At 46.4% G+C, this 27,417-nt stretch overlaps 1 long non-coding RNA gene across 3 annotated transcripts; it reads right to left on the reverse strand.

Moving 5' to 3' along the window:
* On the reverse strand, positions 1-27,082 carry LOC106782006 (uncharacterized). 3 transcript variants are annotated; one of them, XR_011428808.1, is made up of 5 exons: positions 26,688-27,082; positions 3,139-3,451; positions 2,807-2,966; positions 2,574-2,665; positions 25-2,457 (listed from the first exon to the last, which is right to left on the reverse strand). It is a non-coding gene; the product is annotated as an uncharacterized lncRNA (long non-coding RNA). The 3 variants fall into 3 exon arrangements; XR_011428809.1 differs by lacking the exon at positions 26,688-27,082 and adding an exon at positions 26,304-26,487; XR_011428810.1 differs by lacking the exon at positions 2,574-2,665 and having other exon boundaries at positions 1-2,457.
* Between the last annotated feature and the right edge of the window lie 335 nt (positions 27,083-27,417).

Consider the following 27,417-nt stretch of genomic DNA (forward strand, 5'->3'; position numbering starts at 1 on the left):
TCAGGGTCAGGTCTACAAAACGTCTCCAGACCCAGGTGAAGGCTTTATTTGATTACCAGCCAGCGGAGAACTTGCATCGTGAGTTGCAGCAACAAAATTACAGAACTGAAAATACAAAAGAGCACAGCCCACTTCCTTTATAAATCATCTTTTTTTTTTGCTTTTAAAAAAATAATATTCTTACTTACTCAATTTCAAAAAAATTTTAAATAGCATACAATAAGACACTTACAATCAAATCAGGAAGAAAGAAAGAAAGGAGGGAGGGAGGGAGAGAGTAGAAATAGGTGTGTATGTATGATGCATGCCCACCTGTACGTGTGCGTGGTCTGTGAGTGAGATGGGGACAGTCAAAGAACACGTATTTGAAATTAAAACATCGAATAAGAGCGCTCATTAAAATCGGTTCAGATCTGAGTTTCCTGGTAATAAAGTTTGCATTTGCTTATTTATTTCCAAAAAAGCTTTCAGTAGAAGTATGAGCGGAGACTCTCCTTTTCTCCCCTCTAACTCCGTCACGTCTTCCTACACACCAGCCTGAGAAGCACGGAGCAAAAGGGCGGCCCATTGGAGCTGAAAGGCTCCTTAGACCCCAGCAAGTCCAACCCTCCCGTTGACAGGGGGACAACTGGAATCCCAGTGAGGGACGTGTTTGCCACGGTAATGGCAGAGTCCAAGGAAAGGTAAGCGAGTGCTGGAGAGACACTGGACACCTCAGGTCTGAGTTTCAGGGATGTTAATGATTTAAACAAAAATTTTTAACTTGTTTTTACAAACATCCCCAGTTGCATAGCAACAGAGAGCATCCCTGACCCCCATTAGCCACCTTCCCAGGAATCTTGAGCCTGATGGTCACAGAACTTCTCACTTCCATGGTGTTTTACTAAGTATAAGGTCCTTTCATGCCTGGCATCTCCCATGGAACGGCAGCTTATCCCCAAAGCAGAAGAGGAAACTGGGCCTCAGAGAGTCAAGCTCGGCCAAAGTCATACAGCCGGGCAGTGCTGCTGGTGGATCAGCTCCTGATGCGACTCAGGCTCCTGAAGGCAATTCCGCTCTCCTCCCCATGAAAGAATGGAAGACACTGATGGACGAACCAATGCCTCCCACTGCCCACTGACAAATCCCTGCAAGGACATTGTGACAGCCAGTTGGGGTGCCAGCTCCATGGTCAAAATAAGCATTAAGCATCTGACATAAGGGCATTTAAGTGAAATGGTTGTTTTAAAGGGATATGTTTTTTCAAGGTAAAAGATTCAAGGGCTTCATGTCTGAATACTAACAGGTACCTTAAGAGATGACCTGCAAATTTCATGCTCCCCTAGGGGCTTCTGGTTAACACTGTTCACGATTCAAGGGAATTAAGAGAAACTTCAAAATGAGATTCACAGAGTCTGGATGAGGCAAGAACTGAGGGAGGCATAGGGAACAGTAAAACAATTGCCAAGCATGGAAAAAAAAGATTCTCTCTGTAGTCAGGATCCTACCTCTAGGCCTGAGGCTTAAAGTTTAAAATCATCATCATAATAACCTGGCATCTTGATTCGATTTAAGTATGAAAAGTCAGTGTCTACAGTGGGCTGCTGAGCTAGGCGCTCATCCTGCTGGGGCACCACGGAGTCACTGCCAGAGATGCAACGTAACTGGAAGCAGAGAGAGCCCAGCTGGGGCGTCCCCACTGCCCCCTCCTCCCCCCACTTTGAATCTGCAATGCTGGCGGTTAGAAAAAGTGTCTCCATCTTGTAAACACAGCAAATTTGATCTGGAAGTCATTGGGAAAACATAAACACGGAGCCTCCTGCGGTTGTGTTTACACTGCTCCAGCCCCAGTGAAAGATGAGCCCGTTATGGAAGGATGGGTTTTTTTCAAAGGCGCTTTTCTTTTTAGAATGAAAATCTCGAGAGGTACACATTACCATGAAGACCAAAATCCCGACAGAGAGACCACAAGTGCATGAACAAGTGTGGCTTAAGCAGGTAACAGACATAATGTCACATTTTTTCGGGCTGTCTTCTGTCGTTGCAGAAACTCTGCTTTTCCGAAAAGTCAATTCTTTTTGAAGAGGAGATTAGCAGTCCTGGAACAGTTTCTAAACTATATCTTCGGTTAAGAATACGGTTTCGTGACTATTCCATGTTTCCCAAATCCATTCTAAATTTGCAGTAACACGGACCAGGAATTGAGGCCAGTTCTCTTTATTCAGCCAATAAATAAATGGAAGCACAGATCGGGGAAGTGACTGACTTAAGGTCACGGAGCTAGTTAGCGCCAGAGGCAAAAACAGGACTGAGATTTCCTGACTCCTACTGGTTCTTTCAGGATATGTCTCGTCCAGGTGTGGCTATTTACCTAGCGTTTTTGTCAGAGGGCATTTATCAGATAGTGTTCTGTATGGAGCAGGCGATGGGTTTTATTCCACAAACATGGGCACGAAAGAAACACCACGTGATTTTTTTCTGAAAACAAATTAATTCTGATTAGGAGCGTCCAGTTCACCAGGCTGGTGGAGAAAGTCACCCATTTGGTCAGAAGTGAGCGAGGCTCATCCTGGAAGCACGGTGGCACCACTCACCTGGAGGCCATGGAAGGGCCTCTGGGTATTGATGTTCTCACAGCCCAAGGTCCTGACAGGCCAGCCGCTCACCTGCTCCTGGGCCGTGGCCTCTGCAGAAGATGGGGGTCCATGGGCCCAGGGAAGCTCTCCCTCCTCCCTGGGGCCCTGGGAGGGAAGGGAGTAAGGACCTGGACCGTTCAGGTCTGAGAGAACCTCTCCAGCCGGCTTTCCACCCCCTCCCCTTCTCTCACCTTCTGCTCCCCAGCCTCCCCCGGCTGCCTCCTTCCTCCATTAGCACAATCTTCTCTAATGCCAGGCCAGAAAGGGAGAGAGAACGATCTTGAAGAACTCCTGCTTTCAATCCTGTGGCCCAAAGAGTCCTGAAACAAGGAAACCCAAAGGCCAATCTACCTAGAACGAGAGAGACAAAAATGCAGTAAGAACGAATTCCAAATGGACGTCTCAATAAATTATCCTAACACTGGGATATGCCACCTTTACCAGGCAGAATTCGGGTCCTTTCCTAAGGAACACGATGCATCTGCACAGCCTCTGACAGTCTACAGGGCACTTTCGTACTCACCAGCTTGCTGCATCCTCAAACATGGTGAGCTAGTTCTTTGTCACTCTCTTTTACAGACGAGGAGACCAAGGCATAGGGACATGATGAGATATTTGTGGTTCCTTTTTCCCGGTCCTGAGAAGCGGGTGGCAAGCCATGTGTGTCAAATATCCTCTGAACTTGGCCGAACTCTCCGTAAACTAACATTTGTCAACACCACTGGCTGACATATTTCCTCTGCCACTTCTCAACAGCCGGATGAACTTGGGTGAAACAACCAAGGGCAACTTTCAACATTCTTCTTGGGTAAGCTCCATTGTTTGTGTTCACTCAGCTTCAAGGTTAAAAAAAGAAAAAAGGACCAAAGATCATAAATAATCCTCCTACTTTTGTTCCTCCACAGGATTTGAAGGTTTTGGAAAGAAATCCAGTGAATGATGAAAAGAACTGTTTCAATTCCCTCGGGCTATTTGGTTGAGGTCATTGTACCCTGGCACCAAGAGCTGGGAGACTGTCCTCGGTCTCTATTTGTCTCCACACCCCCTCCCCCACCGCCTGATTCACACCTCAACACGGCCACGACATTGACTGGCCTCAACTTTTTCATCTCCCTAGAGAGACAGGCTATACACCTACAAGAGCTTCCTCAGTCACCACTAGGGTCTGTTTTGTGTCTCCCCCACATTCTAGTGTTGAAACTCTGACCCCCAATGAGATGGTAACAGGAGGTGGGGCCTTTGGGCAGCAATCAGGACGTGAGAGAGGAGCCCTCATGAATGGGATTAGTGCCTTTATAAAAGAGACCTGAGAGAGCTCCCTCGCCGCTTCCACCACGTGGGGACACAGTAGGAAGATGGCAGTCTATGAACCAGGAAGAGGGTCCTTACCAAATACCAAATCTGCTGGCACCTTGATCTCTGACTTCCCAGCCTCCAGAGCTGTACAAAGTAAACTTCTGTTGTTTGCAAGCCGCCCAGTCTGTGGCGTTCTGTTCTAGCGGCAGAACTAAGGCAGACACTCAGTGCATCCTGTCACTCCACAAACATTCACTGAGCAGCTAGTACGTGCCAGGCATTGTCTTAGGCGCGTGGGACATGGTCACAGACAAAAGTCCCTGCTCTCCCAGAGCTCCTGTTCTGGGGGAGGGAGGGCACGATGGATGGCAAATAGAAATAAATAAATCACATTCTGAGTGGTGATAGCGGCATGAGGACAACACAGCAGGGTACGGGGGTTGTCTGCTAAAGAACGTGTCTCCAGACTAGGTTTGTGGTGTCTCTGATGCGTCTTGCTTTGCTTTCTCTAAAACTGCTTGTGCATGAAAGCAGAAATCAAACCATGATGATTTGGCATCCTGACTTTTCTGAGGCTGTTCTTCCACTCCATTCGTGATTTTCTGAGCTCCTCTGGGGTTCCTTTCCAGCTGGAGCAGAGGGGAGAAAGCCTGGAAACTTCTGCACCGCTGCCTGGGAAGTAAGGAAAAGTCACCCCTCATCTTTGCAACCGGTCGACTCGTTAGCCTAGGCCACAGTCTGGAAGCATTTAAGGACCATTTGTTTCCACAGGTAAAAGAGAAAAAGTGAAAACTAAAAGTATTTGTTTGTTTAAATGCTTGCGTTATTAATGTGGGTTTTGTGATGATTCTAGCTAAAGTTTTAAAACTGCAGGTTGAGAGTTACATGTAGAAAACACGGGCAGCATTTACTTTTGACCTCATAGTTGACAGTCAGTTTATTCCATGTATGAATGTTGAAATGGTAAAACCCAAATAACCGAATTAAACAGAAAGCAGGTGTAAGGGCTGGGTGCCATCTCCCTGTCACTAACCATTGCAACGGCTTAAGAATTGTTGCTAGTAAAACTTTGTGTGGTTTAGGTACATCCTTTAGATTTTATGAAAGTTATGACTATCCATGTAAAGAGCCATTTATAATTAAGTGAGAAATAAGTAATTAAAAGTGGATTTTGGGAAAAAGAAAAAAAAAGGAACGTCTCCAGAAGGGCCTGGGGACACTGATTTCGAGGACTCCCGTGCACTCCAGCACTGTCTCATCTCCCTTCCTAGGTCTGTGAGCAGGCAGGGAACACGAAATAATCAGCACAAACGTGTCCTGAAAGCTGTACAGGGCTGTGCCCATCACAGAAGTACTGCCACACAGAAGCCACCTGGCCTGGGGCAGGTGGGCATAGGGGGTGCAGCCCAGCAGCCCAGAACCGCACTGCTGCGTCTGCCACCCACTCTCGGTGTGGCCTTCCCACGTCACTTCACCTCTTGATCCAAGTGTTCTCATTTGTAAAATGGGACACAGCAGCCCGAGAGGTTTCTCTTTCCATCCATCATTTTTCCCAGCACTGAACTCTCTGAGACTTTTAGACTACCTTGTCACTTTATTTTTGGTTCTAACTAGTTAATTCAGAAAAATGACCCAAAGAATGGCTGGTAGACGTGGTCAAAGATTTGCCTCAGAAAGGAATGGTACATGCCTTCTCCAGCAGAGGATGAAATTAGCAACCTAGAAATCAGAGCCTTTTGCATAAACTTTTTTTTTTTAAAAGATTGGCACCTGAGCTAACATCTGTTGCCAAGCTTCCTTTTTACTTCTGCCTAAAGTCTCCCCGGTATAGAGTTGTATAGTCTAGTTGCAGGTGCTTCTAGTTGAGGCATGTGGGACGCCACCTCAGCATGGCCTGACCAGCGGTGCCATGTCCGCACCCAGGATCTGCACCAAGGAAACCCTGGGCCACCGAAGCAGAGTGCGTGAACCTAACCACACAGCCACGGGGCCGGCCCCTTGCACAAACTTTATCTGGGAGAGACAGTGTCAAAAAACAGTCAAGAAAAAGAGCAATGAACAGAAGCTTATCTTACCAGACCTCCCTTCACGGATCTGCACTGTTCAATATGTTTAATATCTTACCGCTGAGCACCCTCCAACTCTATTGGTGGTGGTTTGTCCTTTTGAGAGTATAATCAAAATAAAAGTATGCATACCCTTCAGCTCAGCAATTCCACTTCTAGTTATTTTTTCTAGAAATACAGAGCAAGTATATATTCATAAGTGTACAAATATATACATGTAAATTCTGGAAGGATACACCCAAACCGTTGATAGAGGTGTCATCTGGGAGTAGAGCGAGGAGGAGAAGATTGGGTTTGGGGTGGGATAAAGGAAGGGTGGGGGTTTTGCTTTTCATTCTAAATGTATATTTTGTTCAAATGTTTTAAAATTTTTAAATAATCATCTATTACATAGATTTAAAGAAGTTAAACCAATAGCAGTGTGATTTCAGTAGGCCATGGCTGTGTTCTGACTAAAGTCTCAAGTCTAGTATCACTCTAGGATATGGCCTTGCCCAACTCTAACATGTGCTCCAAGGCCACCATGTTCAGGCATGCAGGCTGTGCACTGCACAACTCAAAGGTTAGCCATTCACACAGTGCCCTCTGGATTGTGAAATGTGGGACTCGTCCTCTTGGGGAACTCTTCGCCACCTCCAACCCCATGCCGTCACATGCACTGTTCACCATTTCCCACCTATTTGACGTCTTTTTGTGCTCTTTACGTACACTGGTCCTGCTCTTAGAAAAGTATCTCTTTGCTTTTCCATCCACAAACTCTCACTCTTTCAAGATCCAGTTCAAAAATCTTTCTTCTACAAAGGTCCTTCTGACTCCCCAGCAGGACTTGTTCGTTTGTTTTGTTCCTATGGCTGTGACATCTCTTACCGAATTCGTTTGTCGATTTTCCCAGTGCACTCTTGGAGGCCAAAACTTAACGTCACGTCCATTTTGGTTTGCTCAGAATTCATTGCTTGTAATACGGATGATGGACTGAATGACCGTCAGTGGCAACCCTAGAACCTTGGTTTTTTGATTGATTGTCCAAAAGGTTTTTGCCATTAGACCAACGTTTCTCAAACTGCTCTGCAAAATATTTCTCTTAAAAAGTTGACTCTAAATTTTCAAAAGAGGTTCAAAGGGCAAGTATTAGGGAAATGTTGTATTACAGGTAAAGAGTTTTCTTACCCTACTCTTCTCAGAGGCTTTAACATGCTATAACAATTCTGAATCACCAAGAAGGGGAAACAGGAAACCAGGTCGAAGCTTATTTGACTTCTGATTTACTTTTTCACAAGTACCTTCCCTCTCAAGAGGCCTGGTGTGCTTCCTGTATGCTCAGGTTCCACCCTCCCTAACCAGGAAAAGGGGGAGCACTGGTTTCATGCCTTGGGAACCAGGGGAAGCGAAGATGGAGGGAAGGCTGAGGCGAAACCTCACAGGAGCCTCCATGTCAAGCTGGATGGTGGGAGCGATTTGGTTGGCAATAGGAACACACTGGAAGAAGTCAAGTAGAGGCTTTGTGTTTTAGAAAGTCACCCTGAAATCACTGGAGAAAAAGGGCTGAGAGAGAGCAAGGGTGGATGAAGCAGGAAGACAAGTTAGGAGGCTGTTGCTATATCCTGGATAGAAACGATCGTGGCCTCATACGAAGTGGTGGCACTGGAAATGAGAGAGACAGACAGGCAGAGAGAAAGAGAGAGATGAACAGAGAAAGTTACAAGGTCGAAGTAGCAGGACTTTGGACTTGGTCAACTGAGCACTGGAGAGTTGGGGGTGGTTAGGCAAAGCTGAGACCACTGTGCAAAATTGGGGCTGACCCAGTGTACTCCACTTCGGCGGCCAGGGCTTGGTTCCTGGGCATGGACCTACACCACTCATCCATGGCTGTGCTGTGGTGGCGACCCACATATGAAATGGAGGAAGATTGGCACAGACGTTAGCACCGGGCAAATCTTCCTCAAGCAAAAAGAGGAAGATTTGCAATAGATGTTAGCTCAGGGTAAATCTTCCTCAGCAAAAAAAAAAAGAAAAGAATTGAAGGGGGTGTCAAAAAACTCAATAGCCAAGATAAACAATATTTTTAAAATAAAAATTATTTTTAAAAATAAAAATGAATGCAAAACATTCCTGATGTATAAAATATTAAAATTTTAAATAAAGACAGGATCTATTACTGATTTTTCCCTTTTGCCTCAGTTTGCAATATGGCTCAGCACGGCACTGAATGTAGACGATTCCCAGGTTACAAAATTGTGGTGCTTAAAACAAAGTCAGTGGGGGATGAAATTGGTTTAGAGTAGAAGTTGGCGGGTGTCATTTAGCTGTTTCACGTGTGTTCAGACCCCTCAAGCTGCAGCTGAGGTCCATCTAGTGTAGACATAAAAGGCAGTGTCCGAGATTGCGTGGTGGCAGAGAGAGAAGAGAATTTTGGCTTAGGATGGAGACCCTCAAATTCACTATCTTCTCAAAATGAACTATAACCTTTTCTTAGCTCCCCCATATCAAATGCAATGAGGCAGGAGGGAATTCCAGGAAAATCTCCTGTTTAAGCAGTTCAAAATGTGGATTATACCATCTCAGACCTCTGCACAGGTGCCCAAACCAGAGCGGTGGTAATCATAATTACATTCTTGTATTCGTTCATCCACTAATTTCTTCTTCTCCTCCCCTCCCCTGCTCCCTCCTCCTCTCTCTTCTGTATGCCAGCTCTAGGGTAGGAAACAATGATGACAGTGATGATGATGATGATGATGATGATGACGACGACAGATGAGGAGGAGAAGGGAGAGACAAACAACAAGGAAGGGTGAAGGGAAGAAACAAAAAGACTGAGGAAGAAAAGAGAGAAAAGAAAAAAAAAAGAGAAGGTGAGAAAGAGAAAAAATGGTCCTAAGTAAAGTCATTGGTTTTCTAAATTATGAATAAACTATTTCACGTGAATGTTAGAGTTGAAAACTGCCCCCTCCCACCACTGCCCCCACAGACGGCAGTGAACTGAAGAGTGATGACAGACAGATTAAAACTTGTTTTTCCTTTTTTAGAAAGGAAAGAAGGCACGAATCCAGGACATACAGCGCCCTCAACTGATGCTCCCAACAAACACCCCGGTGGTTCCTGTGCACAGAGGTGATGTCTGCACTCAGCTTCGTGCCACAGATGCTCATAAAGTTCCAGCAAATAATTATTCTAAGGATTAGTGGCTAGGGGAAATAACTGTTCTCTCTTCTTAGAAAGAAGGAAGGAAGGAAAGAAGGAAGGAAAGAAAGGGGAAAGGAGAAAAGGGAAACAAAGAGTCCACCAGTAGTGATATCATTGCTGCTATAAATCTCAAATTTAGCTACAATGACCCATCTTGGACAAACACAGTAGACAAGAGAAATGACCCGCAGGGCGCTGAGCCAGATGGAGTGAGTCGGGCAAGGAACTGAGTTTCTTCCAAGTGAGGTTTCTGTGACGTGAATGTGGTCGCCAGAAGAGGCAACTGTCCTATGAATTCAAACTCTGCTGCCACTCCCTTCACTACAGGGCCATTCCCGAGCCCTGGAGTCAGAATCGCCACATGCATAGCTGCTGGGGAAACGTCCCTGTCCCTGATGGGCCAACAAGGAGACCTTTTCAGGAGATGGACAGGCCATGGAAACAGTGATGGACTGAGTCAGGAGACCCCTGCCACTTACCACACGACCTTGGACAGATCTTGACCTCTTTCTGGAACCTAGTTTTCACATCTATAAACTGGGATGACAGGGTGGGGAGAAGATTGAGACCTCCTGCGGTTCCCAGATGTATATCTCACAAAAGCCATATCAGATTCACCAAGGGCTGGATGAGGGGCACTGGCATTTAAACACACTGTCTGGACCAACCCCCAGATCCTGATTCCGGAGGTCTGGGAACCTCCAGGCTGGTGCTGATGACTAGCCATGTTAGGTAACCCCTGGCCCTCTGAAGTCCTCTCCGGCCCAGAGACTGCCATTGAAAAGGGTTACTATCAATGACATCAAAGTCATTGGGGATGGAACTTTCTTTTCAATGACACGGAAAAGAAGGGCCGAACAGCTCACAGATTTAAGATTTTGAAAAATAACGTTCATGATGGGAAATACGATCCACACAAACAAACAGAGTTGAAAAGGAAATTTAAAAAAATTTCCCCTCAACTTCAGCTTCTTAAAACCAACCTGCAGGCAGCGTGGGACGGGCAGGGACTGAGAGAAGTCCCTATCTCGCGGACGATTTACTGAAGTGATTTATTGTGGAGGTCACCAGGGCCCCTGTTGGGGCCTGTTACAGTCCTCTAAGCTCCCCTAAGCTCAGGTATTAGGGGAGCCTGGCTGGAACAGTTGTGTTGAAGGAAGGGAGGAAGGAGGTTTTTTTTAGCTCTGGAGCTGCCTGAGGCCTACTCTAAATCTTGGGAGACAAGTCTGTTTGTCTTCCTTTTCTATTCGCACTGCTGATGTTCCAGGCGTTCTCTGCCCCACTGCTCAATGTTTGTTGATGGCAGCGAAGCAGAAAATTGTAATGTCTGTAATTGTTATTGGTTTGCCGATGGTGTGACCACCTGGTTGGCTGGATCCGGGACAAAGGCAGTACGTCCCCCTTTAAAGCTAAAGCTGCGTGCTCTAGGAGTAGGAGATGTTTGGACATCTTTTGTTTCTGTCTGTGTGTTGTTTTGTAAAGAATCATTCAAAGTTGAAATTATTTTAATTAAAACAATAAAATCCTCTTTATACACTTTTCGCGGCACAAGCTTGTCCTAGAAGTTCCTTCTTTTTTGCAATGAAATGCCATGAAGAAATTCCTCAATAAACAACTTTATACTTGATTTACCATTTGGAGCTGGATGTGCAGTTTCCAGATGTTTCCCAAAGGGCCCTGAGCCCCGAGGTGCACCGACTGCTTTGAGACATCCCTCCGGACTGTAGAGATCCCACAGCTGTTTTAGCAGAAAATTATTTTCTTTTAATTTCATAAAATGCCACATTCAACACGCACCTTTCATCCAGAGAGGCCGCTAAGATGTTCAAAGGATTCAGAATTACCGACCCACCCCCTACCCTCTGGAGTCATACACAGAAAATATTTAACATCTGTACTGCTGTACCACCCAAAAGTTTTAAATTGAAGGAAGATGTGTTTCTTGCACTAAATTACCAAAGGAATTTTCAGACTAGAGCTCAGTTACCTAGATTGGCCAGGACATTACTGCAGGAAAACCCTTCTATTATTCCAAGGGCTGGGGACCGTAAATGGTCAGCCAGACAGCCCTTCCCTCTGCTTCTTGCCTAAGATGCACCCCAGACAATACCTGTTTGCTAGGACTCAGCTGACTCGGGTATGGTAATGCTAATAATAGCTGGTTTCACTGAATACTTACTACACACCAGGCCTTGAATTCAACGCTTAATATACATGATTGCATGTGATCCTCATAGCAACATTAATAGGTGGGTATTGTTACTATCTATGTTTTATAGAAGAGTTTCGGTGTCTAGCCAAAGCTTAGAAAGGTGACAAGTTAGAATGCAAATCCAAGTTTGTCTGACTTGGTGTCCACGGGGTCTCCGCCACAATGCCCCTCTTGTCCCAACACTGCATGGCACTGATGCACGTGCAAAAGCAGCAGCTGCCTGTCACCCAGATCCAGTGCATCTTACAAAGAATCAGTTATGTGCAGAGCTGTGGGTTATGGTCAGAAGTGAGGAAGAGAGATGAATAAGCAATGCTGATCCTTGCTGAACTCGCTGACAAAGTGACCAACCATCCCAGTTTGCCTGGGACTGTCCCCGTTTTAGCACCAAGAACCTTTCACCCCAGATGTGGCGGGAAGAATTCTAGGACGACTCCCCAAATTCCTGGCCCCTGCTGGACACACAGCTCCACTCAGTTATTCAACCAAACAGTAAACTTAGGTGTTGCTATTAAGGGACTTTGCAGGGGTAAATAAGTAGACATTAAGGTAGGGAGATCTGCTGGGTGGGCCTGACCTTATCAGAGGAGCCCTTTAAATCTGGGTCTGGAGGTCAGAGACAGAGAAGCCAGAGAGATCCAAAGCACAAGGAGGTGCACTGAGGCTTTGAAGATGGAGGTGGTCACATGGCAAGGAAGATGGGTGGCCTCTTGGAGCTGAGTGGCCTCTAGCTGACAGCTGAGTAGGGATCTCAGCCCTACACTACAAGAAACTGAATTCTCCCAACAATTGGAACGAGCTTGAAAACGGAGCCTCCCGAGGCAAATTCAGCCTGGCAGACACCTCAATTTCAGCCTTTGAGACTCTAAGCAGAGGACCCAGCCATGCCATGCCTGGACTTCCCCCTACAGAACCGTGAGCAAACATGGGTACTGTTCTAAGCTGCTCAATTTGTGGTATTCGTTATGCAGCAGTAAAAACGCAGTACCCCAGGAAGCTCTTCAGTCCCAGGCAAACTGGGACAGTTGGTCACCCTGGATGACGGCAGGCCCATGTGACATGTGTTGAGGGGGATCTGGACAACTTTCATGGGGGAGGTGGCCTGTTCCTTGGGTAGGATTTAGACAAAGGGGAAAGGGCTGAAAGGTACTTTAGAAAGAGGAGGACACAGCGTCAGGAAAGACAGAGCAGCAGGACTATGCAAACGGGGTCGATAAAGATGCCACAAGGCATCTACTCAATCCTTGAGAGAATAAGTGTTGGGGGCAGAGACTTTATAACCTCAGCATTTGAAAGGGGCTGTTCCATGGTCACGATAATGGCAATGGGATTAGCTGTGAGTGGTTGCATGTTTTTGCTTCTGTCCTCCTGGCATTGGTGCTATTCATCCTCCTCCAGGCAACTCTGAACTCCCTGACAGCAGGGATAAAGCTCCTTCAGCTGTGTCCCCCAGCGCCCAGTGCAGGGTCTGGTGCATCACTGCATGTTCAGTAAATGCTAAATAAAGACATGGATGAATTGTTTAATGTGGACAAAACACCATCACTTTAGGCCAAGCATGCAGCCACAGTGTCTCTGGAAATACTAAGAGGTTGGCAAGGCTGGCCTTTCACACTGTCTCCTGCCTCCTCCGGGAGCTGACCCTCCTGCTAGGTACAGGAGCCTCCCTTGTCCTCTTCGGGACCTGGGGCTCCGATGTCTGACAGCGAATCTCAGTGCTGCTCCTCACTGGCTGTTTGGCCCGGGGCAGGGAACTTAACTTTTCTGTGCCTCAGTTTCCTCGTGTGTTAGAAGGGCACAATAGGACCTGCTCACCAGGTGATTGTAAAGATCAGATGAGTCAACAGAACACACAAAGCCTTTAGCATGGACGGAGCCCGCCAAAGGGTGAATTTCCATAAGTTTAGTTGTTATGATTCGTTTTTATTTTCAACAGCAATGACATATTTCTGAACAAATTCAGGTGGAGACCCTTTCTGTACCACCACCCCTCCCCCAACCCAAGGGCATTTTCATCTTACTAGAAGATTCTTGCAATTAAAAAAAAACTTTGAGCCCCAACAGGAGCACTGCCCAATGGAGGTGGTCAGATTGGGGGCCTCCCCAGAGTGAGTAAGCAAGGCCCTCCAGTGGGCCTCAAAGTGTAGTCAGTGGACCAGCACCAGCCGCACCTGGGAGGTGGTGAGAACTACAGAGTGTCAGCCCTCCTCCAGATGGCCTGAGTCAGAATCTGCATTTTCACAAGCTCCCCTGGGAGAGGCACTGGTCTAGATGAGCTCTGATCAGCCCTGCATCTGAGCGACACAGCGTCCCTCTGACCTTTCCTTACCATTTGCTTTAAAAGTTAAATGTTCAAGCACACAGACAAGCCAGACCACAAAACTCTCAGCTGGCAAGAGAGTGCCTCATTTCTAGGGGCAGCTGGTTTTCTACATGTTTCAACAAACTAGCATTGTCCAAGAACTCTAATGGCCTGAAGTCAGGCTTAAAACTCAGCAAAAATAAACTTTCCAGGAAATTTCTGGCACACCCACTTTTCAAACCCATCATCTCAGGAATGTTATCCGAGCAGTGGCCTCTTTTCCCACATCTAACTCCATTTCCCAGTTTGGGACAGTTCTCTTTCTGGCCTTGAACCGACAAAACACACACACACACACACACACACACACACACACACGAAACAAAACACAGAGGCCACAGCTAGCATGGGGCTTTAGATAAGTTTTTGGGAAAGTCCATGATCTCATTTTGGCACAATTAGTGTTCTACTTCTTAAGGCAAATATTATTTTAAAAGAATATCTTAAATCCGAGGGACATTGCTCTTGGTCAACGGGGTTCAAAGAGGCCTACTTGTAAGGAGAAGAAGTAGACCCACAAGTCTGCCTTCATGTGGTCAACAACGCAATGTTCTCTATTTTCTTATTTCCCAAGTGAGCAGAACACTCAAGTCTCCCTTAAGGACCCACACTCAAATCATCCATATCCTTTGGACCCATTCACAAATATTCATGAATGGACTGTGGTGTGATAGGGGCTCTAAGGAATAGAGTAAGGCATGATCCTTTCACCACAGAAAACTCACAGCTCAGAAGGGAGAAACGTTTAAATAACAAATCTGTCAGGGTCTGTCCTGGTAATCTATTGCTGCCTAACAGTTCACTCCAATTTTAGCAGCTTAAAACAACAATCGTTTTAGTATCTTTCATAGCATCTGTGGGACACGGATTTGAGAAGAGCTCAGCTGAGAGATTCCAGCTCCAGTCCCTCCTGTAGCTGCAGTCAGATAGGGAGTGCTGAAGCAGCTGGGGCTGGCCAGGAACCTGTCCCCTCCTGTAGTCTCAGAGCCTCTCCATATTGTCTCTCTGGGTGGGCCAGCTTGGGCTTCCTCACTACATGGCAGCCTGAGGACATACTGTTTACGTAACAGCTCAGGGCGCCAAAGGTGAACGTCCCAAGAGAATCGAGTAGAAGCTATATCATCTTTTATGACTAGTTTAGAAGTCACAGTGTCACTTCCTCTCGAGGGAGAATTGTCAAAGTCACCTTGTAAGAGGAGTATGTGGCATGGGAGATAGTGTTTTAACCTTCTTTGGAAAATATAATCTGCAACTGGGTTCCAGCAGAAAACAGATGTCACATCCAAATCAGGATAATTCAAGGAGCTGAATAAAGGCACTAGTCATGACAATATAGGCAGGGTGTAGGGAAGTATGAGATAAGTGTGGTAACCTGACGCAGCCATAACAGAGAAATGGTTACGTCCCATTTGGAAGGAACAAGAGGAAGGAGAGGTTACAGGAACTCAGGAGAGAAGAGTTCAGAAAGAGCTTCCCTGAGAAGACAACCCAACAGGGAGACAACTAGGGAAATAAATGCCCTGACCTCACTCTCCCCCTGCCTCCAACCTGCTGCCAGGGCTCCCCATTGGCTGAACCCAACAGAAACCCAAAGGCCTGAGGCCCACACTGACCAGCCTCTGGGGAAGAGAGCAGAGTGGAGAGTGTATCTGCAGAAGCAAACAGAATATAGCCAGCAGTAATAAATATCTACAACACAAAAAAGATTATAATCTGATGTCAATAGAGAAGTATGTAACAGGAGGATATTTCTGCAAGGAAGAAATTTTGAGCTATTTCCATGTTATGTCACAGAAGTATAGACATGTAGGGAAGAAGTTCACATCACCCTCAGTCCTCTGGATATCTGGGATCCCACCCTTTATCTTGGGAGCTTAAGAGAGTCCCAGGCTGTTGGAAAGGGAGTTGTCTACATGGGCAAGCCAGATAGGGACTATCCAAAGTCTCTGGGCACTGACAGGACTGGTTCCTGATGGATGGTCCATGGCCGTGGTCCAACAGGAAGGACAGCTGCTGAGGCTCCTTGACACCAACAATGTGGTGGTGGGATGGAAACTGGGTGGGATGGAGATGGAGACTGGTGGGACAGAGACCGGGCTGGATGGAGACTGGGCGGGATAGAGATTGGGTTGGATGGAGACTGGGTGGATGGAGACTGGGTGGATGGAGACCAGGTGCATGGAGACTGGGTGGGATGGAGACCAGAGGGTCAGTGCCCACCAGAACAGAGCCTATGTGACCTCTAGAAGCTGATTCCTCTTCTGCCTGAGTGGTACCCCCAGGCTTGGTTCTCTCATCCTGAACCCCATAAAACTCTCTCCCTCATCAAGTCCCCTCCAACTCCCTTCTCCCCAAGTCTGGAGAGTCTTCATCCAATCTGGGGTAAGGAAGCCAGGTTGTTAATGTAGTCTTCCAAATCTATTATTTACTGTATAAAATTCAAAGGTCCAGGTTCTTGTAATTCCACATCCTCGACTTGAAATTTTTTTGAATTTCAAGATAGGCCAAGATCTGCCCTATCTGTTCTCTGCATCTGCACAGGTGTCTCTTCCTTGAGTGTACCATGTGGAAGTCCTGGGGGCTGCGGAGGGTCCAAGGTATGTCGTGGTGGTGGTGGGTGGAGGGGTGTCACAGAGCAGAAGCGTTATCACAATTCAAACTATGAGGTATAAGAATCCAAAAGACCACTTATGGGGGTGACCAGGAAAGATTTCATTTGATCCATTGAAGAATGGATAAGATTTCAACTGGAAGAAATGGAAGAAGCGTTCCAAGCAGACAGATGAGAACGGGCAGGAGAACTAAAGCACATTCAAGAAGAGACAGTTCAATTTGTAAGGAGCGGAGGGGTATTTACATGTAGAAGAAATAATTCCAGAAGAGCAGGGTGAGGCCAGGTCATGAAGGCCCTTGAAAGAAATCTTTCATTTTTCATTAAAAAAGCCACTGAAGTTTGTGCATAGCAGTAGGGTACTCAGTCTCAGTTGTGCGTTAGAAAGATTGGTACTGCGACAGTATAGAACACTGACACTATGGTTAGAGTGTTGAACACTTGTTTAGACATAAACTCATCTGAGACTCAGGCCCATGGCTACTGTCACCACCTGGCTTGCAACGTCTACCTGTTCAGCTGTAGTCCTGATTCCAGACCTGCATTTCCAGCTCCCTATAGGAAATACCCACCTACCTACACATCCTGGAAGCTCCTTAACTCAATGGGCCAGAAGCTGAACTTGTCATTGCCTCTCCCCCGTTGCCCCGCATCCCGCCACTCCTCTCCACTCCACCTACTCCCCTAGATATGCTGTAGCTCCCAAGCCAGAATTCTCATTTTCCTGGACTACCCCTCCCTCACTTCAAACCCCCAACCTCATGGGCCTCCTCCACCCTCTGCTCGTCACAGCCAGATCCTTCCAAACCTTCCTTCTAGCTTTTTCCCACTGAATCCATCTCCTTTTCATCCTTATTGGAACTGCCCAAGGTCAAGCCATCAGCACCTCTCCCTCGACAATTGCAAGAGCCCAGTCATTTGGCTCCCCACTGCGAACTCCCTCTGCCATCCCCACCCTCCACAGCTCAACCAGGGTCTTTTCTGAACACTAAATCTGATCACAGTATTTCTGCTTTAAAGACTTCCTCTGGCCATCCCACGGCCTATAGGATCAAGAAAAAACGCTTTCATTGAGCATTTAAAGCCCTCATAAGCTGACCCTGGTTACTCTTCCAGCCTTGTCCCCAGCTACTCCCTGGGACATGCAGGAATTGACGCCTGTTTCTCTGCAACACCCTTCCTGGAAGCAGCCAGTGCTGGGATTAGGCCCCAGCTGTTTGGACCAGAGAGGAAGGGCCTCGGGGCAGAAGGAAATCCCAGATGTGAGTGTCTGCTGGGGGTGGAGGTGGGAGCGGAATGAGAACACAGCCGTTAATTCTTCAAAAATATTATCTGCCACGCAGTCAAATAAACACGCCTATGCTACCTAAGAAATGTTCGAACTGTCCCATGTTTAAAGACTGAAAAAAGGGCTTCTAAAGAAACAACAGGTTTGGATAAAATCTTATTCTCCGAGGGGCTGCTCTGGCAAGTCCTCAGGTGGCTGTCTTTACAGGTTCCTCTCCTGAGACAAAGCAGATGAGAGTTTCTTCCTCTTGCAAGATGCAAGGCCTCAGGGAGAGTTTGGGAGGACAACTGAACCGTAGCAAACACTCTTCACAGAAAGAAAGGGCAGAAGGAATTGAGGGCCAATACAACTGGTGATCATAACTAATTAAATTACTTTTTCTTCTCTGACTCTCTGGCTTTATTAAATAAACATAAATGACCTTAGTAAAATAAGTTTTGGCTGACTTTATGGTCTCCTATTACTGGCACCGGAGTCAGAAGGCCTGGCTTCCAATGCCAGGTGTGTCTCTAACTAGCTGTGTGACCCTGGGCAGTCCTGGCCCTTCTCTGAGCCTCAGCTTCCCTATTTATACAGAGGACTGAACTCATTTCACAATTCCTTGTATACTCAGTTCTACATTTCTTCAATTTTAGACCAGTAAAATATTTCCCCTTTCTATTTATCTGCCCTTGAATTTTACTTTTTTAATTATTTCAGTCCTCATCTTCTCTATTTATTTTTCCCTCTCATTCTATCTGCTCGGCCAAGCAAGACATAGCACTTGTCCGGCCATGTTCCAGACTCTTGACTTGAGTTTACAGAGTACGTTCTGCCCACTGAATCTGTTCAGGAATTGAACCTTCTTGGCTTGGACTCCAGCAGACAACAGACCTTGGAAGCTGTGCTGTCTAGGACCCTTTCCAGGCCTGAAGGAGATGACACCAAGGGATTCTGATGCATGAGATGTCATGCTGTTACCAAAACTGCAGCATCCTCTAAACAACATTTCCTGTCTGAATGATCCTATTTATGAAATTAATTTTTCACAAGGGAAAGTAAACCCACAGTAATGTAAGCTGCTCTAAAAAAACGCAGTGACTAAACTAAGACCATGGCTGTCGTTCTGATAAGAAGGAAATCATTCAGTCAGTCCCCGAACTCAGCAGTCTTGGCACAGTCTCAACATTTTGTATCCACTTTTAGGGTATTCTTGGACCCCTTCAAATTAATGGACCCTGATACAGGCCTTCATATACACATGTTACCAAAGGTCAGGGTATCTGCTTCTTGAAAACAAAGCATCTGGACGAATGACTGAGTTTTCCACTTAGAAATGATGTCTTGACATCACCTTAGCTCAGATGGAATGATGAGCCAGCCACAACAACCCAGACACTCCTGAACAAGCAGCTAGGTGTGTACAGAAGGCTCTTCTCCATCAACCTGTGAAGCTGCTTATTATGTTAAAATGCTGTCAGGGATCAGAGATGGTCAGACAGACACCAGCTAAATCCAAAAGAAGTCAGAAAATGAATACAAACTGAACACACCAGGTACAATAGAGACATGTTATCCTTTTAGTCTTACCTAGTTCACCACCCTCAGATGATGTGGGAAACAACCCCTCAAGAACATTTTCAGACCGGTTGTTTGAAATCTTTTTCTCTCGGTAAAAATCCTTTCCAAGTACATGAGTGCTCACTTTCATTCATTAGCCCATTCTCCTAATCATCTGAAGACAGAGATGTCTTCAGCATCTCTGACCTCTCCATTTGACAATATTTATTGAGCATCTGTTACATGCCAGGTACGATGTTAGAACAGCACAAAGCTGAACAAGACACATTCCTGACCTGGGAGGGCACATGGTCTAGCCAGGGGAAACTATACTTCAACAAAGAATGGCAAATAGCAAGATGTAAATCAAGATGAGACATACAGAAGGTGAACTCGGTCCTATAAGAAATCGAAAAAGAAAATATGGTTTAGTTTTCTCAATAAACCATAGACTGTCACTGCCAGGAGAGACTTTACAGATTATCTTTTCTAACCTCCTCATTTTACAAAAGGAGAGACAAGAGAGCGGAAGTGGTCACACAGTTTTAAAGCTGGGGCCAATAGATAAATTCTTTCTCTTTCCCTGATTGATAACTCACTGCATGTTTCTCAAATAGATTTTGGAAGTCGATGGAATGAAATCATAAATATACTAGTGAAAGAAATCCATTTTGTTTTCCAACTAAAAATATACAAGGCATATCTAATCAATATTTGTTAAGCAAGAAGATAATTATTCTCCTAAGACTAGTATGTGCAACTCACAGTCATTTGCCTTGTCTGTGTATGTTAAAGTCATTTCTTATCCCACCATCCCACTCCCACCACTATTCTTCCCCGTTATAGTCCTTCATAGGAACCACAGCACTATACTTGTATTCTCTACACTGGCCCAGCACTTTGGAGTTCAAAGACTATTTCAAAGCCCATTGTCTCCATTTTGAGCGCCAAGTTGCAGGTTTAGAGGGACATGATAAGTAGGAGGAGGTTCAGAATGGAGCTAAGCACATGATTATACAGCGTCAGGGAACAAGACTTACAAAGCCGGGTGAAGGGAGCCAGAATGGCTGGGACCACTCTTGTGGGCGACACAACCAGAGGAGAGGTGGGGAATGGATTCCAAGTCCATGAGGTCTAGTGAACTGGAAAGAAGCAAGTCAATAAACACTTATTGAATAACCTTGGTGAGCAGAGCCCAGGCTAAGTGGATTCAAAGATGAACAAACAAGGCACCCCCTTCAAAGAATGTTTTCAATTGCTGTACAATCTCCCTAAGCCACAGGGAGCGGAAGGCATGAGTGAGCAGAAGCCACAGGGCCGAGAGGAGAAGTGGAAGTACCGAATTCCTAAAGTGTGGCCTCAGCTTCTCCAGTGGGTTTGGAATCACCCCAGCTAGTGACACAGGGGAGGGAGGAAGGTGCCAAGGCTCCTCGCCAGACGGTGAACACAACAACTGGACACATTCAGGCAGAGGTGGAGGATACCATCACAGGAACGACAGACTTGAGCCCTTCCCCTGAACACCTTGTCGGTTGAACTCCTCAACAGCACTTCATTTCAAAGCCATTAAGTGGATTCACATGAGTGAGTTTCAACTCACTTTATTAGACAATGGGATTTTAAGAATGTTTATGTAGGCTGAGAGAGGGCAAAGGGACCATTTAGGTGATATTTAAAACTTGGGGCTCCATGGCTGAGTGCTACTGGGGCTGTGCAGGAGCAGCTAAGGAAAGCTGAGGATGATCACAGAACTGGAACAGAAAGGCTCTCGGTAGGGGAGACCGAGAAACAAGTTAGTCACCCCCTCCAACTACCTGAAGGGTAATAAGAAATTCCCAAGGAACTCTCAAATCAAAATTAGAAGGTAATGAGGGGTGGGTAGGGGATGTGGGAGCTGGCATAGAGAGCTGTCAGAAACCAACAGGGAAGGTAGACACTTCAGAAAGGAGGGGCAAGTTTGGAACCTGTTTAACAGAGACGTTAAACTACTAGTTGGAGCTTCAGCCCCACCAGGCTGTGCTTCACCCATCTCTCCTGCAGGTTCTCCTCGCTCATTTAAAATAGCCGCTGGCTCTGCTTATCAGATTGGCCGCATCCTCCAGGCAGATGGGGGGAGGAGGGGCCTCTGTGTGCTGGCGCAGCCTCACCTCCCAGCCTCCTTTCCCACGGCTCCCACCTGGGCCCACTAGGGCTCTCCTCCATAGCCTCTCTCTGGATCCCTCCCCACAAATCTGTTAATATCCTTCCCATCCTTCAAGACTTACTGCACATGCCACCTCCTACAAGAAGCCTGTCCTGATCCATACCCCAGATGGTGCGTGCTCCCTCCCCATAGCACACGCCTCTTTATGACACTTTCAGTCCATCCTGCATTATAATAATTTGTGTGCTTATCTGAGTTCCCACCTCCACCCCTCCTTAGAGAACTTCAAGGGCAGTGACCCAATCTCTTTCATCTAAGTATCTGAGGCACCGGAAGCAAGAACTAGCGTGTCATAGATGCTCAGTTACAGCCAATGAATACCTGGGACAGAGCTTCTGGGAGCCTTTAGAGGTGGTGAGCTGGGCTCTGCAGTCAGACAGCTCAGGCTCTAACACTTGCTCTGTCACTAGCTGGCAGACCTAGGGCAACCTACTTCATCTTTGTGTCTCAGTCTTCTCATCTGTAAAATGAGCACAATAGGGCCCACCTCAAAGGGACTTTGTGATGGTCCATGTAAAGTGTGTAGTATAGTGTCAGGATACACTGAGCGCCCAGGAAATGTAGGGAATGATTGGGAATATGGGATGGTAGAGAAGTAATCCCCTTCTGATTTCCAGGAGCGCTCTGACTCATTTGTGCCACATTGCCACCTGGAAGTCTGTCTGTTCCCTCTAAAGCACACATTTGCACAGAGCAGCTCTCTATCATTTCCATGCTGTTCGAGATCTGGCTGCAGAGACCCAGGAATGCTCGTAAGAATTTGTTAACAAAGATTCAGAATAATCAAGTCAAAGAGATTTTCCTCAAAGCAATTTACCAATTCATCCACCCATCAAACATGTGCCACCGTGAGCTGGAGAAGTCCTGCAAGGCCTGCAAAATGAAAGTGAAAATGAATGAGATCAAATCCCCACTGTCATGTTTATCAGTCTCTCGGCGGCAAAAGGAGTCAATGTCCAGACAGAGCTATGAAGAAGGGCCGTGGGAGTCCAAAGAGGGAAGGGACTGCCTCTGGGCGTAGTGAGGAGAGCGGTGGTGGGATTCACAGAGGAGGTGACGGTCGACCCGAACAGGTGAGTAGGAAGAAGTTTGTCAGAAAAAGGAGGCACAAGCTACTCCAGGTATGGAGGGCAGCTCGTGCAAAAAGACAGAGTCCTGACAGTCCACATTCAGGAAATGGTGAGGTCAGCATGTCTAAGCACCCTGAAAATCAATCCATGTTATTCTAATGCTCATGTGGACTTTATTTAAAATAGAAACATTTCCACCAAATTAGTCATGCATCCCAGAAGAGATCATCTTATTGCTAAAGTAAATGTTCTTTCTTTATTTCTTCCCAAATGATTCAATGGTTATTTTTCTGAAGTATATTTCTGATTGTCGATGTTGGAAAACAAGCACCTTCAGAAAGTCCATTTGGGCCCAGGAGATAAAACCAAGGCAGCCCAGGATCAGAAGTACTTATTTAGCTCATCCTAGGAGCACCCTCTTCGTCTCCGAACCACTCCAACAAATGGAGCAATTTCAGCTTTTCAAAGCCAGCAAAGAGGTAACTTATGGCGTCTTAACTCAAGATGAACAGGCACAAAACTCAGTGCATCCTGTTTCATTTGTTCCTTCATTATTCTCTGAGAACAATGGAAGGTGAATGCAGCCAGAGGCCCCTTTCATGAGAACACAAGTGGAGGAGGAAATTTTGTTCATAACTTTGCTGGGACACTGTTTGGCCAAATGCCGTGACTGGAGGTCAGAATATGCTACTTTTCTTTCTAGTGTAGCAAAGAGGTAAGACAGAGATTTGGACCCCCTGCTCCCCCAAAAAAACACACACACACACTCTTCTTGTCAAACTAGACTTAACTTCCATTTCTTGAGGTGAGAATTGTAATCTTACTGAAATCACAGAGGCAAAGCTAGGGTCCCATTAAGCTGTGCTTTATCTGTCAGTGATGTGTGGTCCCTTGGGAATTAATGATTTAAGTAGACTTTGCCTGTTCAGAATTTATGATCAGAGTAGTTTTTCTCCCTGAAAAGGCAACATGGGTTGTGGGATTAGGACCCTCATTTATTTGATTGTTTTCTTTTTGGTCTCAGGGCCTGGGTGGGACCTGGAGTTGCAGGCTGCCATGGAGAGCCAGCCCTTCCTGTGGTCGGTTGCTCAAGCCAGCACATTCTCTGTGATTGTTTTAAATGTGTTAAAAAGAAAGAGAACCAGGCTATGTCAGCGTGAGCTGGAATAAATCACTTCTTTTTCCTAGACCTGTTTTCTTATCTGTTAAAAGGAGTTAGGCAGGGTAGGGGTGGGGGACAAAGAAAATCCAGAGATTCTTAAAATTTTCTGATTTAATTGATCTGGAAAGGGGCTTCTTTCTACCATTTTGGTTTGGGGATATTTTGTGGGGGCCAGGGGAATTGAATTCTTTTGTAGGGGACTACAGTGATTACGGGGGAGGCAGATTTAACCTGGTAGCAACCTAGGGTGTAGAGCCCATGGTCTGCTTTCCAGAACCAGAGACTTCACAAATTTTCAACTTGTATTATGGAGGTATGCTATAAAGGAAAGAACACAGACCGAAGAGAAGTGCTGGATGAAAGTCTAGCCACTAAACTAACTCACGGAGATTGAGACCAAGGCACACGCCCATCTTAGGGCCTCAGTCTACCTGGAAGAGAAATGAATGTGGTGGACAGACTCTAAGGAGGCCCCTATGGTCCATGCCTCCTCCTCCCTCCAAGTGGGGGCAGGACCTGTGACTTGTTTCTAACCAATAAATTTGGCAATGGTGGTGGGTTGTCACTCCCATGATTATATTACATAAGACTGGAACACTCATCTTACTAGCACAGTCTATTGACTGTCTCTCTTGCTGGTTTTGATGCGGTAAATTGCCGTATAGAGAGGTCCACACAGCAAGGAACTGAGGGAGACCTCTGGCTGACAGCCCACAAGGAGCCGAGGCCCTCAGTCTAGGAACCCCCAAGGAACTGAATCCTGTCAACAACCCACATGAGCTGGGGAGTGGATCCTTCCCCAGTCAAGTTTCAGATGAGACCCCAGCCCTGGCGGACACCTGGATTAGAGCGTTGTGAGAGACTCTGAAACAGGGGACCCAGCTAAGCTGTACCTAGACTCCAGACCCACAGAAACTGTGAGATAATAAATGTCAGTCATTTGAAGCCACTATGTTTGTGGTAATTTGTTATGCAGTGATAGATAAGTAACATAATGAAGCAGTTGGAACCTTCCTATACCTGGCATTCTGTGAGCATGATCATTATATTCTTATGCTAGCAGCATTACAGCACACAAATAAAACTACTCCATTATGACATAGACAAACACGTTGTCAGCCGCTGTCACTGTGCTGGGTTGAGAATAATTTATCTTTCTAGAAACCCTGGGGTACTTGTTCTATATTTAGATTCTCATTTAATCAGGGCTCTTTTCCAGGCTTCTTACTGCTGATTGCAAACACCATTCTCACACGCACGGGTCCACATTCACGCACACAGGGCCTAGATTCTACTGAATTTAATTAGGGATCAACCTGAAATAAAATGGCTCCTGCAGAAAAAAAAGACCCCTCTCAGAAAGATTCTAAGGACACGGAGCAAGAAGTTTTGGTATTATATTTGGTGGTGTTGATTCTGAGAGAAAGGGTCAAGTGGAAGATTCCGCCAAAATGAATCAAGCCTGAGGAAGAATTAGTCCAGCAGGAAAACCCCATTTCTGCAATAAAAATATATGGCCACTTGTATTTTAATAGCAGCTAGAGATACTGGGCTCCATTTATGTACAGATTGGCACGGACGGAGTGTGAAAGAGGCTTAGTAAGCTGTATGTTATTTAACACATTTTGCTCCTTTATAAGCCTGCTTTGCTGGAATGCCTTCATCCCCTACATATAAAATCGACACCACGGACTGCCTCATGGTGCACATTTTGGCTAGTGTCTGAAGTGGTGGCTGAGGAAACATGGCCACACACAACTCTAAGCATGAGGAGGAGCGAGCCTGTGCTTCTGCCTCAAGGGCCTTCAGGGCTGGTGGGGGAGCAGGCCACTTTCTGTTCCCCGAGCGTGTGACAGATACTGTTACTGCAGCTGACGCAGCAGCAAGACGGGGAGAGGAGGTGAAAACATTCTGACATCAGTACCGGGCTGGGAGGCCAGTGAGCTGTGCCCTGTAAATGTTTCTGAATGAATGAACGACGCATTAATTCCTGCCCTTAGAAGCCTTGCAGCTACTATTCCCTAGGTTTCCCCAGCACTTCTCCTTGGTCATCAAAGGAAAAATAAGATCCACCAGTGCCCTTAAGGGACTTAAAACAGGACAGACAGGCGAGGCTCATGAAGCCACTGAAGATAACGCCGTAAATAAAGACAAAAGGGGTCCCCCAGTTCAGGGAGCCTGGGATGATCTGGGAAACCTTCATGAGTGCAGAATTTCTGGTGACCTCTCGAAAACCCCAGCAAAAGGCTGAATTAGGCAAGGGGTTTGTGGCCATTTCTGGATGAACTGATTGAAGCTTTAAGTCTCTTGCTGTTTGTGGCCCCAGCAAAAGGCCCTTGGAGTTCCAGGTTTAAGACACTGGGTGGGGGTCCCTTCTCCTTCAGGAGGTGTCCCTGGGACTCAGTCCCTGCGCAGCTAGGCCAGCAGTGGGGACAGTGGCCTCGGTCAACCAGGCCGGCGCCCCACTGGAGCCCCCCCCCCCACACCCCACCCCGGCCGATCCGGGGCCAGCCGCTAAGGGCCCCCACCCCGGGAGCCCGGGGCTCGGAGCTCGGGGGGGGGGCCAGACTTCGCCATGCACCCGGCAGCCAGAGCCCCGGCTGGATCCCCCCACGGGCGCGGCCGCCTTTGTGCATCCTGGGCCCACGCCCCGCTGAGCGGCCCCTTCTGCAAGGATCCCCCCCGCCGCGGCGCCATACCTGGCCCTTTGTCACCAGCTGCCAAAGGATTCAGAAAATCAAATTTATTTCCCGATTACAGCCATAGCGCCCCTTTGTGCAGCGAGCTCCCTTTAACCGTTGAGATTCCAGCAGACATTGTGAAGGCCTTTATGGCAGAAAAGAAAAGCCGGCCGCTCCCGGCCGCCCCCGCCCCGCCTGGTCCTCGGACTCCCCGGCCCCTGTGGGAACTCGCCAGGGATGTTCTTCTCTCAATAAAAACGCTAAGGAGCCCCAAGACGGTGGGTTCTCAAGTGTCTTGCCTGTTAAAGGGGATAAATCAATAGACATCTTGAGTTCGGAGGGTGTGTTTCCTTTTTTTTTTTTTCCAGGAATGAATAGATGAATGATAACTCCATTTCTTACCAGCCCAGCACTGTCCTCTACGCGCCCCGGCAAGTCCGATGTCATCCTCTGAGCTTTCAGCTCTGCCAGCCTCTCGCCTGTGCCGGGTCTTCTTGAAGCTGCAGGCTAACCGGAAAATGCCTCTCTTAGGACGATTCTCAGGGACTAAATACGTCTTGGGCACCTGAAGACGAGAAGATGTTCCATCATTTTTCTCGATCAGGTTGAGAGTTCCTGAAATGAATACAAAATATTGCTTTGCCAAGCTTTTTCTTTCTTTCTTTCCTTTTTGTGATTGTGTGGGAAATAAATGTCCTTTTTTTTTTTAACAAAACCAATAAAAGAAAAAAGACAATCTAAAGTAGGCACATGCTTAAAACACATAGATCTCCACTCTTTTTGACCACTCAGAAAGTAATGTACAGGAGAGACGGATATGCGCAAATCTACCAACACATCAACATTAGTCTTATAATACTCTCCCGTGAAAACTTCCAAAGATGGTCATAATTTGTATGCTCATTATAAAATAACATACAGCACTGTGATTTGAATTATATCGTCACGAAGCAAAGAAATCCACAACAGGAGAATTTGGTCCATTGGTTATAAATTATGCATGTCCTAAAGCTTTTGCAAACACTAAAAAAAATAATGATATATAGCACTTGGCAAGAGTCTATTTTTTCCTCTATCTCTTTTTTTTTTATCGTGAGAAGGTAGAGATGCTACTCAGTTGTTCTGTGACTAA

Source organism: Equus caballus, chromosome 19, assembly GCF_041296265.1.
Source record: "Equus caballus isolate H_3958 breed thoroughbred chromosome 19, TB-T2T, whole genome shotgun sequence".
Taxonomy (NCBI): domain Eukaryota; kingdom Metazoa; phylum Chordata; class Mammalia; order Perissodactyla; family Equidae; genus Equus; species Equus caballus.